General features: G+C 44.1%; 1 long non-coding RNA gene across 2 annotated transcripts; it reads left to right on the top strand.

Moving 5' to 3' along the window:
* Positions 1-9: 9 nt before the first annotated feature.
* On the top strand, positions 10-17,046 carry LOC111095471. 2 transcript variants are annotated; one of them, XR_005357582.1, is made up of 3 exons: positions 10-96; positions 968-1,084; positions 16,800-17,046. It is a non-coding gene; the product is annotated as an uncharacterized LOC111095471 (long non-coding RNA). The 2 variants fall into 2 exon arrangements; XR_005357583.1 differs by lacking the exon at positions 10-96 and adding an exon at positions 320-631.
* The last annotated feature ends 95 nt before the right edge of the window (positions 17,047-17,141 follow it).

Raw genomic sequence — 17,141 nt, 5'->3', positions numbered from 1 at the left:
GAGGGGCGGGGCCGAGCCCCTGCGGGCCGGACGCGAGTTCGCGGTCCCTTGCGCCGAGTGTTTGAGAGCTACGCCAGGGTGGGGGTGGAGAACCCAGTAAGCTTTTTTTTTTTTTTTTTTTTTTAATATTAATTTATGAGAGAGGCAGAGACACAGGCAGAGGGAGAAGCAGGCTCCATGCAGGGAACCTGATGTGGGACTTGATCCCGGGTCTCCAGGACCACGCTGTGGGCCGAAGGTGGCGCTGAACTGCTGAGCCAAAAAGGGCAGCCCTTTTTTTTTTTTTTTTTTTGCCAATCGCTGGTCAACACCACTTTACTTGAGCCAACTTCTGTTTTCTAGCCATCTAAACAAAAGTGTAATTTTACTTTTAATTGCCCCATAGTAGGTATAGGCGATGCATGCATGATGCATTAGAAAAAGAATCAGGAAAAAAGAAAAAAAGAAAAAGAATCAGGACTGCTGTCTGGACTGGTTTCCCAATTCCCCTTTCCCGGGGAGAGCCCTGGTACCAGCTGTGCACTTCTGTATACTTGTGTATCCTGCCAGAGACAGTCCCTTCCAGACCCACGTAATGCAAAATCTACACATTAAGAAAACAAAGAGATTAATAGCTACTCATGTCACAAGGGTGAGTATTGTGTTAGAAAGGAACTGAAGCACAAGGAAAGATTAAGGACACAAGGTACCTGAAAAATCTAGTTTTGAAACGCTGGTCTTTCCTCTGAGGTTCTCAAACTTTTCAAAGTTTACATTCCTAAGAATAACTGAGGATTCCCAAGAGCTTTTCTTGGTGTGGGTTATAGCTATTGATAATTACTGTATTCGAAATTAAAACTGAGAATTCTAAATAGGTTGCTTGATAAAATAATGTCATTACATTTAACGTATTTTTATTTTAAAAATTCTATTTTTCAAAACAAAAAGAAATTACTGAGAACAGTGGCATTGTTTTACATTTTGGCAGACATTTTAACATGTGATTCGTAGAAGACAGCTGGAGCCTCACATCTGTTTCTGCACTCGATCTGTTGTGATGTGTTATTTTGATTCAAGTGCATGAAGGAAAGCCAGATTCACACAGGTAAGTAGTTGAAAATAGGAAACCTCACAGAATCTTGGAAAGGGTCTCAGGGACCCCCCCCCCCCCCCGCCCCAGGGATCTCCAGATCACATTTTGAGATCTGCTGCTCTAGGCAGCATTGTCTCTGCCTACAACATACCCTAAATGGAATTGGAAAGAGAATCACAGGTACCACCAACATAGCTATCATTCCCATTTTGCGAATGAGGAAATTGAAGCTAAGAGATATTGAGTGTTTAACCCAAATAAAATAGCTACTAGTCCTCACTACCGAGAGCGCCAATCAATTGCTTAGTAAGCAAGCAAGAAAACTTACACAGTGAAGCAAACATTGTTATTGGTGGTCAGGTTGGGCCAGAGCATGACATGGAACTGATTTTGTGATAAGCGTCCAAGAATTCAGAAAGAAGAACCCCTCCTGCCCTGCACCATAGAGGTCCCCAGAGTTGGAGGAGCCTGAGCTCAACCATGAAAGTTTCCATGGCTTTGCATATGTCCTTTGCATATGGCGCCTGGCTGGCTCAGTAGGTGGTGGAGCTTGCAACTCTTGATCTTGGAGCTGTAAATTCAAGCCCCAGGTTGGGTATAGAGATTACATAAATAAATAAATCTTTTTAAAGATTTTATTTATTTTAGAGAGAGCAAACATGAGTGGGGAGAGGACAGAGGAGGAAGGAGAGAGAGAGAATATCAAGCAGATTCCACACTGAGCTTGGAGCCCAACACAGGGCTCAATTCCACAACCCAGATATCATTACCTGAGCTGAAACAAAGAGCCAACCACTCAATGGACTGAACCACTCAGATGCTCCTAAATAAATTAAAAGAGAAAGAGAGAGAGAGAGAAGGGGCACCTGGGTGCCTCAGTAGTTGAGCATCTGCCTTTGGCTCAGATTGTGATCCTGAGGTCCTGGGATTGAGTTCCACATCAGGCTCCCAGTAGGGTGCCTGCTTCTCCCTGCCTATGTCTCTGTCTCTCTGTCTGTGTGTCTCTCATGAATAAATGAATAAAATATTTTTTTAAAAATTCAAAAAATTGGGGCAACCCTGGTGGCTCAGAGGTTTGGTGCTGCCTTCGGCCCAAGGTGTGATCCTGTAGACCAGGGATCGAGTCCCACATCAGGCTCCCTGCATGGGGCCTGCTTCTCCCTCTGCCTGTGTCTCTGCCTCTCTCTCTCTCTCTCTCTCTCTCTCTCTCTCTCTCTGTGTGTCTCTCATGAATAAATAAATAAAATCTTTTTTAAAAATTTAAAAATTCAAATTTCAAAAAATTAAAATTAAAAAAGAAAGAAAGAGGCACTTTCTAGAGGAAGGAAAAGGTGAGATACTATTTTACAACTGTATAAAGCTTACAAAGTATATGATTACAACATGCTCCCCTCCTTGATCTCTCTTTGATTATGGATTTTGGGGTGTTCTGGGAAGAACAGGGAGATCTTTCTGCCCAAAGACTGGGTTGGAATATGGAATGAAATAAACTAAATAAGGTTGACAATTTTGAAATCACAAAGACAGGGAAGTATCATCTGTTTTTTAAATTCATTTTGACAGTCAACCTGAGGTACAGAAAGGAGCTCTCCTGTTAACAGCTATGTGACCATAAGCAAGATACTTACACTCTCTGAGCCTCATCCATATTATGGACATAACACTGTTACCTCACTGAGTAGTCCTGTGAGTGAAGCATATAAACTGTTTAACACAGTTAACAAATAATGTTTTTAAAGATTTTTATTTATTTATTCATGAAAGACAGAGAGAGAGAGAGGAGCAGAGACACAGGCAGAGGGAGAAGCAGGGTCCACGCAGGGAGCCTGACACAGGACTCAATCCTGGGACTCCAGGATCACACCCTGGGCAAAAGGCAGATGCTAAACCGCTGAGCCACCCAGGGATTCCCCACAGTTAACAAATAATTATCTTCTAGGAAGGTCATATTGAAATTAATGGAGGTCTAGAATTTTTGTTTTTTAAAAAATTAAAAAATCTTGATCTTAGAGCTGTAAATTCAAGCCCCAGGTTGGGTGTAGAGATTACATAAATAAATAAATATTTTTATTTTTTAAAAAAGATTTTATTTATTTTAGAGAGAGCAAACATGAGTGGGGAGAGGACAGAGGAGGAGGGAGAGAGAGAGAATATCAAGCAGTGTGTCTGAGGAGCTCTGGTGTGTCTTCTTTCCCCAAACAAAAGGCATCATAGTCACCTGTTCTGGTTTCTGGCCTAGAATTAAATGTGTGTGTGTATGTGCACGCATGCATATGGTTGTGTATGTGCATGTATGGATGGATTTCATCACCTCTACACTACCCTAAAAAAAAAAAACCCAAAAACTTAGTCAAATAATTTTTCACACTCTTTCTAAAAACGTGTTCTTTACTTGTGTGACAGCTTTATTGGGATATAATAGTTTACCATAAATTTTAGCCTTTTAAAATATACAACTCAGTGGTTTTTTAGTCATTCACAAACTCGTTCAACTGTCATCACCACCATCTGCTTTCAGAACATTTTTTCACCCTGAAAAGATACCCAATATGCACTAGCAGTGGCTCACATTTACCTCCAACCTCCTCAGCCCTAGGCAACCAATAATCTACTTTCTGGTTATATAGCTTTCCTTATTTTGCAACTGGTCTCTTCCATTTCACACATTTTCAAAGTTCAACTATAAGTAGCACATGTCAATACTTTGTTCCTTTTTTTTTAAAGATATATTTTTTTAAGATTGTATTTATTTATTCACGAGAACACACACAGAGAGAGAGGCAAAGACACAGGCAGAGGGAGAAGCAGGCTCCATGCAGGGAGAGCCAGATGTAGGACTCAATCTTGGGTTTCCAGGATCATGCCCTGTGCTGAAAGTGGCGCTAAACCACTGAGCCACCCAGGCTGCCCTACTTTGTTCCTTTTAATGGCTATTACAAATTGCACTGCTATGAACATTTGTGTACAAGTGTTGTGTGAGTACGTTTTCAATTCTCTTGGGTGAACACTTAGGGATAGAATTGTAAATGTAGATTTAACCATTTGGGGAACTCCCAGGCTGTTTTTCAGAGTGGCTGTGCCGTTTCACATTGCCATCAATGGTGTATACAGGTTCTTTGCCAATACTTGTTATTATCTGTCTTCTTCATTATAGCCTCTTGTGGATGTAAAGAGGTATCTCATTGTGGTTTTGATTTGCATTCCCTGATGACTAATGGTATTGAGCACCCATCAGCGTTCCAGAGTGTATCTTGTTGGAGAAATGTTTATTCAAATAATTTGCCCATTTTATTTTTTTTAAGATTTTGTTTATTTATTCATGAGAGACACAGACAGAGAGAGAGGGGCAGAGACACAGGCAGAGGGAGAAGCAGGCTCCACGCAGGGAGCCCGACGTGTGACTCGATCCCGGGACTCCAGGTCACGCCCTGGGCCAAAGGCAGGCACTAAACCACTGAGCCACCCAGGGATCCCCCCTAATTTGCCCATTTTAAAATTGGGTTGTTTTTTATTGAGTTTTAAGTGTTTTTTGTTAATATTCCAAAAACTGGAACCTCATCAGATATAAGACCTGCAAATAATTTCTCTCATTCTATGGATTATCTTCACTTTTTTTTTTTTTGTTGTTGTTGTTTGTTTGTTTTTTATCTTCACTTTTTTGATGGTAATCTTTGAAACACAAGTTTTTTATTTCAGTAATGTCCTATTTTTTTTCCTTTAGTTGCTTGTGCATTTGGTATCATATCTAAGAAACCATTGCTTAATCTAAGATTACAGAAATTCATGCCTGTGTTTCTAAGTTTATAATTTTAGCTCTTACTTTTAGATCTTTGTTCCATTTTAAGTTAATTTTTGTATATGGAGTGAGGTAGGGATTCACCTTCATTCTTTTGCATGTGGCTAACCAGTCCACCTGGCACTATTTGTTGAAAAGGCTGTTTTCCCACCCCATTGAATAGTCTTGGCAAAAATTTGCTGCTTAAAGTGACATTCTCTGGTGAAAGCTACTCCTAGATGAGGAATTTAAGGAAGTGGGACCATTCTAGGTCAGCAGAGTATTTTTAGAAGCAACTGAGCAATAACCATGACAGCAACTAATGTCCAATGTCTCACTCTTTTAAATAATTTATGCATACCACCATTTCATATATTCCTGACAACAACCCTGTACAGTAGCCTCCATTATTATAACCATTTTACAGATGGGGAACTGAGGCTCAAGGAAGTTGAATGACTTGCATAACAAATCACTCCAAACTCCTGGCTTGAAACAATACATAGTTACTATCTCTCAATCTTTGAAGGTCAGAAATGTGAAAGCCAGTTACTCACAAGGTTGCAGTGAGGATGTTTGCCAGGTCTGTCCTCATCTGAAGGCTTGACTGGGGTCAGAGGATTTGCTTCCAAGCTCACTCACATGGCAGGGGACAGGAGGCCCCAATTCTTCACCATGTGGACCTCTCCAGAGCCACCTGAATGTCCTTGTGAGATGGCTGCTGGCTTCTGCCTGAGTGATTGCACTGTGAGAGGGAACAAGGAATAAGCTACAGTGACTCTTACGAACTGGCCATAGAAATCACCTATCATGTTGTTACATCTGCCACATTCTGTTTATTAGAATCAAGTCACTAAGTAAGACCAATATTTTCTAGGGAGGGAATTAGGCTCCACCTTTTGTTTTGTTTTGTTTTTTAAGATTTTATTTATTTATTCATGAGAGACACAGAGAGAAAGAGAGGCAGAGACACAGGCAGAGGGAGAAGCAGGCTTCATACAGGGAGCCCGATGTGGGACTCGATCCCGGATCTCCAGGATCATGCCCTGGGCTAAAGGCAGCGCTAAACCACTGAGCCAGGGCAGCCCCGGTGGCGCAGCGGTTTAGCGCCGCCTGCAGACCAGGGCGTGATCTGGAGACCCTGGATTGAGTCCCAAGTCAGGCTCTCTGCATGGAGCCTGCTTCTCCCTCTGCCTGTGTCTCTGCCTCTCTCTCTATCTCTATGAATAAATAAATAAAATCTTAAAAAAAAAAATAAACCACTGAGCCACCTGGGCTGCCCAGGCTCCACCTTTTGAAGGGAGACATCAAGGATTTATGGACATATTTTAAAACCACCACACTTGCCCAAGGTCTCAAAGATTGCAAGTGTTTTAACAGGAGAAGCACAGTGTGAAAGCACTGATAAATCTCTGCTTGCACCACACTTGTTAATGTCCATTTGGCTAAAGCAAATCACATGGCCAAGCCCAGAAGTAATGGTGAAGGGGACAGGATCCCACTTACTGGGAGTTAGAGCTCACTGGGGGCTGCCAATGTAACAGTCTAACACAATGCACTAACTTTCATCTCCTTGAAATATTGGAGTCTTTTTGGAGTTGTCTTTTCCAACTTGCATTGTCTCTATTTCCTTGAATTTGCTTTCTCTGACTGTTTTTAAGCTCCCTTTTTCAGGTTAAAAGCATTCCTCACGTGCCTGATGATCTTCAGCTGTCCATTCATGAGGGGCTGAAATACTTAAAGGAAGCTCTGAGGTGGAGGGGGTGCTAATCTCAGGATGAGATTCTCTGTGTGGTCATCTGATCCAGACCATCTATTTCACTAGGGGTCACCCAAATGTCAGTATCTACAAATATTTTATCTTCTGCTGATCATTGTTCCCCCCAAAAAGCAGCCTACATTCTCCTGCCTGGGGAGTACAAGTCTGGGTCCAGGTTCTGAAAGCCAAGCTGGGGCCAGGCAGAGAGCAGGGACTCTCTCTATTCAGAATGCAGACTTTCACTTTCTTTCAGTATAGCACCTTCCTAAGGCTACACCTGCAGTGTGTCTCTGAAGCCCAAGGGGTCCCCAACCTGCTGTATCTCTTGTTCAACCTGTCTCAAAGATAAACCTCCCATCACCTGCTGGTGTCACGGAGGGAAAGGTGGCTGGCTGGGTAGGATAGTGGAAGAGATTTGTGGGTTCCAGCTGTTCCTTTTAAAGACGTTAAGCCAGTCTTTCTCTCTCCAACCACACCTTGCACCCCTGATCGCAGAGGTACCTGGAACCTCTGATCTGTGAGCCTCCCTGGAGTGCTGATAAAAACTGGCCTTTTTCTTGTTAGCTGCTCCGCCCCCACTGTTCCCACTCTATGGAGTCAGTCACCATGAGTCTCTCTGCTTTCCAGCTTCCAGAATGTTGTTGCTATCACTGGTTCTGTGCCATATCCTTTTCTGACTTCTTAGTCCTTATGGGTTTATGCTTAAAAAAAAAAATCGGCTCTCACTTTGGGGGGGGGGTGTCTAATGTGAATACACATAAAGAGCTAAATATATGTTTACCTGGTTTTATTTAAAGTATATAACACATCGTTTGTTTATGTATTTATTTGACAGGGAGAGAAAGAGCACAGCAGAGGGGAGGGACAGAGGGAGAGGGAGAAGCAGGCTCCCTGATGAGCCCCAATGCAGGGCTCGATCCCAGAACGCTGGAATCATGACCTGAACCCAAGGCAGACTCTTAAACAGCTGAGCCACTCAGGTGCCCCAACACATTTTTATTTTATTTTTTCTTATTTATTCATGAGAGACAGAGAGAGGCAGAGAGACACAGGCAGAGGGAGAAGCAGGCTCCATGCAGGGAGCCCGACATGGGACTCGATCCTGGGTCTCCAGGATCACACCCTGGGCCAAAGGCAGCGCTAAACTGCTAAGCCACCCAGGCTGCCCGCCCCAACACATTTTTAAATAGCCTTTCAGTTAGGAGGCAGAGAAGTAGGTGCGTAAAACAAAGAATGACCCTCAGAACCCTGCAGAATTGACCTAGGAGATCTGCTACCCTGACCAGAGTCAGGAAGCTGGGGAGTAAACAGCTACTGGCCCAGCCACCCGCCCCACCTTTGCCACGATCAAGGATCAGAGAGCTGCTGTCTGATGGGACTTCAGAGCCACGCAGAGCCTGCTGGATCCATCCAGATAGTGGTGCCTGAAACAACACCGCACCCCACTCTCCACCCCCACCTAACTCACTTCTGAATTCAAGTGTTACGTGAAGGCATCTGCTGATATAATCTTGACCTCTGAAACACATCTGGGGGTCTTGCTTTCAGGGAATGTGAAAATGACATTTTTTAGTTTTCCAGCTTCTGTAGTGTGAGAAGGCACAGCAGAAGAAAGTTAGAAAAGGCGTTGAGTGCACCAATCTACCTATCCACCACAAACAGTAAGGAAATGTATATAAACATTTTGTCACTGAACACTAGCATTCATTCCCACTGTTCTCACCTCACTTAATTTCCTTTCTCCTAGTCTGTAATTAAGGGTTAAACTCCACAAGCATCCCCTCCTGCCTTTGGTCAGGAGTTAGCAAACTCTTTCTATAAGAGATCAGAGGGTAAATATTTTACCATTTGCAGACTAGATGGTTTCTGTCACAAGTATTCAACTTCATTATTGTAGCAAGAGGGAAGCCATAGACAATGTGTGAACAAATGAGTATGGGTCCAGTAAGACGTTTGTTTGTTCTTTCTTTTCTTTCTTTTCTTTTTCTTTCTTTCTTTCTTTCTTTCTTTCTTTCTTTCTTTCTTTCTTTCTTCTTTCTTTCTTTCTTTCTTTCTTTCTTTCTTCTTTCTTCTTTCCTTCCTTTCTTTCTTTCTCTTTCTTTCTTTCTTTCTTCCATTTTTTCTTTTAAAAAGATTTTATCTATGTATCTGACAGAGAGAGAACAAGCAGAGGAAGCGACAGAGGGAGAGGAAGAAGCAGGCTCCTCGCCAAGCAGGGAGCCTGATGTGAGGCTCCATTGCAGGACCCTGGGATCATGACCTAAACCAAAGACAAAAGCTGAACCGACTGAGCCCCCCAGAAGCCCCCAGTAAGACTTTCTTAACAAAAGCAGGCAGCCAGATGTATTTGTCCCACAGGCTATAGTTTGCAGACTCCCATATTGGTCATACTGTCCTTTAACAAATCCTTAATGAACACCTACTATGTGTCAGGTACTTTCTGGAGGAGGGGATATAGCAGTACACAAGACAGAGGCGCCCCAGATCCCATGGAGTGAATGAACATCCCACCTGGACAGATGGTCTCCTCCCCCACTTCCTTGCCTAGCCCACACTCTTACTTAATACTCCGTTTAGGTTGACCTTCCTTGACTTTCATTTCCCCAGCCAGGGTTGGTTCCTTCCCTCTGAGCTCCCGCAGTGCCCTGTGTACACTGAGGTCACTTGTACCCACCTTGTGCAGGAGCGTTGTTTGCTTTTGCATCTGGTCCCCTGCAGGACTGCTAACTCTACAAGGACAAGGACTTCCTTGCCTCCCATCCCATGGGGCCTGGCTCAGAACCAGCCTGTGGTCTGTACGTGCCGAACTAACTTTATAAAGCTTTTGTGGAAGCTGAGATATAAACAGGAGACACAGTTGCAGGCAGATTGGTCTGGTGTAGGCCCTCCCTATTCAGATGAGAATTTTTGTTTCTCAGTTGGGTTATGGTGTAATTGGTATGCACTCCTCTCAAGTATGCTTGCCTATGAGTTTTGACAGATGTCTCCATTCTTGCAAATACCACCATAGTCAAGATAAAGGACATTTCATCACACCAGAAGTCCCCCAAACCTTTTTGTAATCAAACCCCCCCACATCAAAGCCCAAACCCCAGGCAAGAATCATTGATTTGCTTTTTATCACAACTGATTCACTTTATCTGTTCTGAAACTTTATATAAATGGAATCATACCATATGTATTGTTTAATATGTCATGCAGCATAACATTTTGCTTGTATGAGTAGTCCATTCCTTTTTATGACTGAGTAGTAGTCCATTTATGGATATACCACAGTCTATCGGTCAGATGAAAATTTAAAGATATCTCTGCCTCCTCTCCCAGAGCCTACCATGAGGAACAAGGAGGGCCTCATGTGGCCTCAAATATACTATTTGGGTATTATCTCATAATAAGTTTATCTAGGTAGTTGGCGATTGGGAAGCTGCCAGGGCAATTGTGGCCCCACAGACACACACCCCTAGGTCCATACCTGATGTCCCGCCATTGAACTTGCAAAGTATGGATTGAATATGCAAAACACACCACATTTGGGCAGCCCTTCCTTGGAAAATTGAACATTTATTGATATAATTGTAGTTGCAAAAAATGGAAGTGGCCTGGGGGGTGCCCAACCCAGGGATGCCCTTCCTATAATCTTTTTTTTTAAGATTTTTGTTTATTTATTTGAGAGTGTGTACACACACAAATGGGGAGAGGGGCAGGGGAAGAGGGAGAAGCGGGCTCCCTGCTGAGCAAGGATGCGGGGCTTGATCCCAGAACTCCGGGATCATGACCTGAACCGAAGGTAGCCACTTAACTGACTGAGCACACAGGTGCCCCGCTATCGCCTAATATTTCAGGGATTGGCCACCTAGGCCTTCTAAAACTCATTCCTTCTCCCTGCATTTATCAGGTGCCTGTGTGCCCTCTGTCTCTGTCTTCCGCAGGGGCAATGAGAGGCTGGCCCCACCCTCTGTAATGAGGCCATCCATGCAAAATCTATATCATCAAAAGGATAATCACCCCTTACCTTTGGATAACACTTTTCCACTTTACAAAGCACTTTCAGACCATTATCTCACATAAGCTGAGCCACAGCCCTATGATGGAGGCTGCTTATTATTCTCCACTTGATCTTAGCCAAAAGGCTGAGAAGTGATTATTATTATTCTCATCTACATCTCACAGATAAAGAAACTGAGGTTCAAAGAGGTTATGACTTCATTGAAACCATGCAGCCAGGACCCATGGAGCTAGGACCAGTGTTCCTGCTTCTGGCTGGCCATCTTGTACATTTTCTCCTTCATCTTAGGTGAAGGCGCCCCTTGGGTACCGATTCTTTATCATCACATTTCTGAATACATTGGGCAATGAACAGCATCCATTTCCGGAGCGCCTGAAATACAAGAGACAGATTGTGTTCAGAAGGTGATAACAATCATAGATAACTTTTATAGGCATCCAGACTGAGTCAGGTGTTGTATGAGGCTTCTAGAGATCTTATCTGTATATTCCCAGCTGCTATACAAGGTAGGTATTATTATGCCTGTTTTACAGGTGAGGGAGCAGCCTTAGAGAAACTAGCTTGCCCAAGGTCACCTGCTGTATCTCTAGAAATTCTCTAGCCTCTTGCTGTGGTTGGGAACAGTCTACTGTGTATAGGCTTTGACATTCTTTGGTTCAAATGCTGGCTTTCCCACCTGCTTGATGTATGACCATGAGCTTTGAAGCTATTCTGTCCTCTGAAAAATGGGAAGGCGAACCCCTCATACACAGAGTGCTCTTCTAAAGATGACATGTCAGGCCCAGCCAAGGTTTGGCCAACAAGAATGGTGATTAGGCACCAATCCAGAGCCAAGAAGGTGCCAGGGGCCATGAGGCTGGGAGAAGAGGAGCAGGTGGCGTAGCAGCATGTGTGACTGTTGAGTATGCCAGAGGGGCCATGCTTCAGCCTCAGCATTTCCTCTTTTGGAGGTTTTGTTGGGTGATGCCAACAGAAGTCGGTAGTTTACTTCAGAAAATGAGGTTTGGTTTGTTCAAGGTTACTTTGGCATAATAAAGTCCTCCATTGAAGCCAGTTTATCATCTGCCTGTTTACTACAATTCAACATCTGTCTTTCTCCTTGTCTATCCCAGTATTAAGGAGAAGATTCTTCATGATAATATCTTCCCTGTATTACCCCTGGCCTGCAGGGAGAAAGTGGGCAGTACACTTAATGCCACACCACATCCAGTGGGATGTTCTGGTTTTGATAGCTTGACCTCCAACCAGAGAGAGCACTTTTGAAATGGAAATGTCCTGTCATCCAAACAGTGAATGGTGTGCATGCCCTGTGCTAGCCACAGCCCAAAGGCAAAGCACACAGTCTACAGAGCCTCAGAGCCAAGAGCCAAGAGTGGGGGCTTGCCACACTGAAGCAAGAGGTACTCTGCCCCAGGGAGCTTCTACTCTCTCTTGGGTGGAGCCCAGGGTTTTCAATGAGAATCTTTTTTTTTCTCTCTCTCTCTCTCAGTGAGAATCCTTTTTTGATGACTAGGTAGGTGCTGTGAGATTCAGGGTGAAAAACTCTGACTCCCAGGATCTCATTCTCCATGCAGACTCTAAACAAGATACCTGGCTTCTATCTCTCCATCAACAAATTCATTCAGAAATATCTGTTCAGATGCTAGTATAGCCCCAACTCTGGGTTCAGGAGTGAACAAGAACAGACCTCATGGAGCTTCTAGCTATGGGACTTACCTGCCTTGGTGACAATTCCTTGTATCCAGGTCTTCTGGCTGGATTTAGGTGGGGTTATTCATCCATCCACTCTGAATTCAGCTCAGAAGCCCTGGGATAGTACTGACCAGAAGTGCAAATTGGATTATGTCGCCATTCTCTCTTCCATGGCTTCCCACAGAATCTTGAGTAAGGCCCTGCATGGTCTGGCCTCAGCTTCTGTGTTTCTCCCTCTCATTTTCTGTGCTCCTGTTCTTCACATGGACCACACTGTCTCCCATCACAAGGCCTTTGCATGTGCCATTCCCTTTGCCTGGTTGTTCTCTGTGGTGAAGAGATTTTAAGGTGACTGCCATGACACTCCTCTCCTGGCATTCACACCCTTGATATAAGGGGAACTGTGACTTGTTTCTAACCAACAGATTATGGCAAGGGTGATGGAATGTCACTGCTGTGATTGTGTTTGTAGGACTCCATCTTGCTAGCACACTTACTTTAGAGTCCTCCCCTACCCCAGCTGGTCTTGCTCTTGCTCTCACTGGCTTTAAAGAAACAAGCTGCCATGAATCCTGTTGCCACAAAAAAAAAAAAAAAAAAAAAAATCCACTTCCAAGCCTGAATGAGCTTGGAAGTGGATCCTTCCCCAGTCAAGCCTCCATGTGAAAAATGCAGCCTTGTATCATACCTTGATCTCAGCTTTGCAGAGGATCCAGCTAAGCCGTGCTATTATTCTTGACCCATAGAAACTGTGAGATAATCTACGTCTTGTTTTAAGTCACTAAGTTTTTGTTCAAAAAAATAAAGCTGTATAAATGTGTTACTATTTTCTATATGCAGCATAGAAAACCAATATATTCTCTCATAGTCACCTCGTTGACTTCTACTCATTCCTTATCCCCATCCCCACTCAGATGCATTTTCTCAGGGCAGCCTTCCCTTCCCTATCTAACAGGGCTCAGTCTCCTGTTAGAGGCTCTCAGGTCACCGTGTGCCTCACATGCATATGACTTGTCCAGGCATAGTTGTATGATTAATTACTATCCGGCCCTTCTCTAGACTGTAAGGTCCATAAAAGCAGCCTGCTTTACCCCAGGGACTAGTGCAGTGCCTGGCACATGAGTGTGTTCAGTACTATTTGGTGAATAAATAAATAACTTAGCGGGTGGACTCAGGATGAGTGTAGTGAGAGACAGAGATTGTTCAGCGATTAGACTTGGGAGAAAGTGGTTTCTATAATACTAAGAACTCACTTTTATCATGACATAACTGAACAACTGAAGCTGAGAGTGTATTGGGGGCATCCTTGGTGGGAATAATGTGTCTATACAGCAGTCACACTGAGCCAGACTCAGGGCTTGGAATGAGTGGGTTTCTCTTGGAAGCTCCAGACTCCTTCCTCCTTTCAGGAGAACATCTTGTATTTTGATCACCAGGCAACTCTCTTAGCAATGTCCTCCCTTTGAGTTTCTACTTTGAGGACAGAAAATGCAGGGGGAGAAAGGAAGGGTGAGTAAGGTAAAGGGAGCTCCAGCTTGGCAGTTCCAAGAAGGCCCACAAAATGCCAAATAGCTTGTCCCCATAATAGGTAGGTGAGTACATGGTGCTAGGACCTGGATTGTATCTGCTCTCCTCCGATCCAGGTGTTGAAGTTCTAATCCATGTGTTGAAGTTCTAACCAAATACAATACAGCATTGTATTTGGAGATGGGGTGACTGTATCTGGAGATGGAACCTATAAGGAGGTAATTAAGGTTAAAAAAAAGTCATAAGAATAAGGCTTTAATCCATAAGGCTGGTGCCTTTATAAGAGGAGGAAGAGAGGGACGCCTGGGTGGCTTAGCAGTTGAGCATCTGCCTTTGGCTCAGGGCGTGATCCCGGAGTCCTGGGACTGAGTCCCACATCGGGCTTCCTGCATGGAGCCTGCTTCTCCCTCTGCCTGTGTCTCTGCCTCTCTCTGTGTGTCTCTCATGAATAAATTAATAAAATATTTTTTTTAAAAAGAGAAGGAAGAAATACCAGAGCTCTCTCTGCCACATGAAGATGCAGTAAGAAGGTAGTCGTTTACTGCCAGGAAAAGAGATCTCACCAGAAACCAAATTAACTGGCACCTTCCTCTTGAACTTCCAAGCCTCCAGGACTATAAGACAATACATTTCTACTGTTTAAGTCACCCAACCTATGGTATTTTTGTTATGGAAGCCTGAGAAGATTAAGACATGGGGTTATCTAGAAGGCATTTTATGCTATAAAAATAAGGTTTAGCAACCTCAGAGTTTAGGCTTATATTTTCCTGTCTCTTCAAGTGGACTTTTCCTGTCTCTTCTGATTTTATTTTATTTTATTATTTATTTATTTATTTAGGCATCAGAGTTTAAACATGCCCAAGTCTTTACAGCTTTAAACATCCCTCTCTGGATCCCAACATCCTTCCTAGCTATGGCCATGTTTTCCTCCCTACTTTCCAGCCATGCTTCTGACATCTACACTTGCTGATGTATCATGCTCTCGCTTCTATTTATTCACTCTTCAATCCCTTCAGCTGGGCCTCCACCCTGCAGTAGCTCAGAAGCTACTTTGATGTAACATCCAGCAGACACTTTTTTGGTCCTCATCTGACTGTTCACTTTTTCTCAGCCCTTTCTCATCCTTTGAGTTTCTGGACACTGCTCTCTTCTGAATCCTTTTGTCTCTTCCTGGGATCTCCTTGCTGGTCTTCATATGCCCCCTGCTACCCTACTGCCCCTCATGGAAATGTTGACATTCTCTGAGTTTTGCCTTTGGTCTCCTTACCTTCTCACCCCACATCTCTGTCCACTAAGCTTTCCCACTCCTTTTGCGCCAGCATCTGCTCAGGGCTCCCAAACCCATATCTTCAGCCCAGGTTCCTTGTTGCTGCCTGGATGTCCCTCAAGCACATCTAACTATACATCCTGTGAGTCAGCACACAATGCTGCCCCCTTTCCCCCCTGCATGCCCTTTCCTAGAACGTGGCACCATCAGAGGCTAAAGGTCAACCTCCAGGGGCACCTGGATGGCTCAGTGGTTGAGTGTCTGCCTTTGGCTCAGGTCATGATCCTGGGATCCTGGGATTGAGTCCTGCATCGGGCTTCCTACAGGGAGCCTGCTTCTCCCTCTGCCTATGTCTCTGCCTCTCTCTTTGTATCTCTCATGAATAAATAAAATAAATAAAATAAAGGTCAGCCTCCGTTCCTCTTTTCCTCACTTCTTAGCTCTAACCAGTCACAGTGACCTGCCTTCTTGGCTTCCTAAATATTTATATGCACCCATCTCCTCTGCCTCTTATTCCATATAGAGAGCCTAAAAGACACTGATTTGGCTGTTGCCTCTGTATGGGAATGATTTTAACAGGCAAAGGAAAAGCTACAATGGGTGCACCAAGGAAATAGTCTTTTGCTCTTCTAGAGCTGCTGGAGAAAAGTGGATTGATGTCTGGAGGTGCAGGGTTTAGTGGATTTTTTTAATGAAATCTGAGTCAGTGGAGGGGCTCAAGGCAAGGTCTACAGTGGAGGGGCTGTAATGTGGTCTCCTGCTTTGGATGTGATGTGGGGCTGGTGACCACAACTAGCTCACAGAGGCATTCTGTGTGGCTCATACATAGTTCAAAACTGTTTGATGAATTTCCAACATTAAAAGCCTGGAGATTTTGGGCAGCCCGGGTGGCTCAGCAGTTTAGTACTGCCTTCAGCCTAGGGCCTGATCCTGGAGACCTGAGATCGAGTCCCACATTGGGTTCCCTGCATGGAGCCTGCTTCTCCCTCTGCCTGTGTCTCTGCCTCTCTCTGTCTCTCATGAATAAATAAATAAAACATTAAAAAAATAAATACAAGCCTGGAGATTTCAACATAAGAAAATGGATTTCTAGCTTTTCTGGAAAAATCAGATTTAGCGGTTCTGAGCCCAGCACGTGCAGGATCAAGACTGGAAGCTGACTTCCAGCTGCTGCACCAGTGGATGGTTCTCCACAGTGTTCACTTGCAAATTTGCTCACTCATGCTACTGCCCGGACCCTGGAAGCATCTGAGTTTGCTAAACCTGAACTAGATATTCTCCAGTTTGCATCCAGCCTGTGATTTTGCACTATCGTATTTCAGCAATGGAGGAAGTTCCCTTAGGATTTCCTCCAAGCCCTGCCATGTTGCTAATCCTAGAAAATCCCCTTTCCCTCGTCTTCACAGTAACAAGTGTTACTGGACCTGTCCGCTTTTTGCCTCTACCCCCCACTTCCCTTTCCTGTCCACCCTACTCGTCCCCTGTTCCAAAAATTCTTCTGGTTCGGGTCTTCAGTCCTCTGTGGCCTTCTCAGCTCCAATATTGCATCTCTTCAAAGCCCAGCCTCCTCAGGCACTTTGGTGGAGGATGTATGCCTGTGCCTCGCCATTGTTCTGGAAGTTACATGGCTCTCGAAATGAGACATTGGAAGATAAATGAGTGAGGAAGTCCTTACGTGAAGTTCTGAATGTTCACTAACAGGTGCAGGGGAACGAACAACCATCTGGGAAGATGCTGGACTGGTTAGGAGTGCTTTCGGCTGCAGATAAGAGAAACATCTCCTCAAAATCCTGAATAAAAGCCATGTGACAAGATGTCCGGAGTCCTGAGGTTACTGGAGTTGGTTCAGGGCCTCTGTCACAGTCAGAGATGGCAGCTGAGGCTACAATGATCATAGTCACATTCAAGGCAGGAAGAAAGTGGTCTCGTTTTATCAGGAAAGTAAACACGTGTCCAAATACCCCCAGCTGAGTTCTGTTTTTATTTCACTTCTGTCATGGATGTCCTTCCAAAACAGATGGGTTGGAGTCCTGAGCACCAGTA

This window comes from Canis lupus, chromosome 4, assembly GCF_011100685.1.
Source record: "Canis lupus familiaris isolate Mischka breed German Shepherd chromosome 4, alternate assembly UU_Cfam_GSD_1.0, whole genome shotgun sequence".
In the NCBI taxonomy this organism is placed as follows: Eukaryota; Metazoa; Chordata; class Mammalia; order Carnivora; family Canidae; genus Canis; species Canis lupus.
This window is presented reverse-complemented; position numbering and strand designations above follow the sequence as displayed.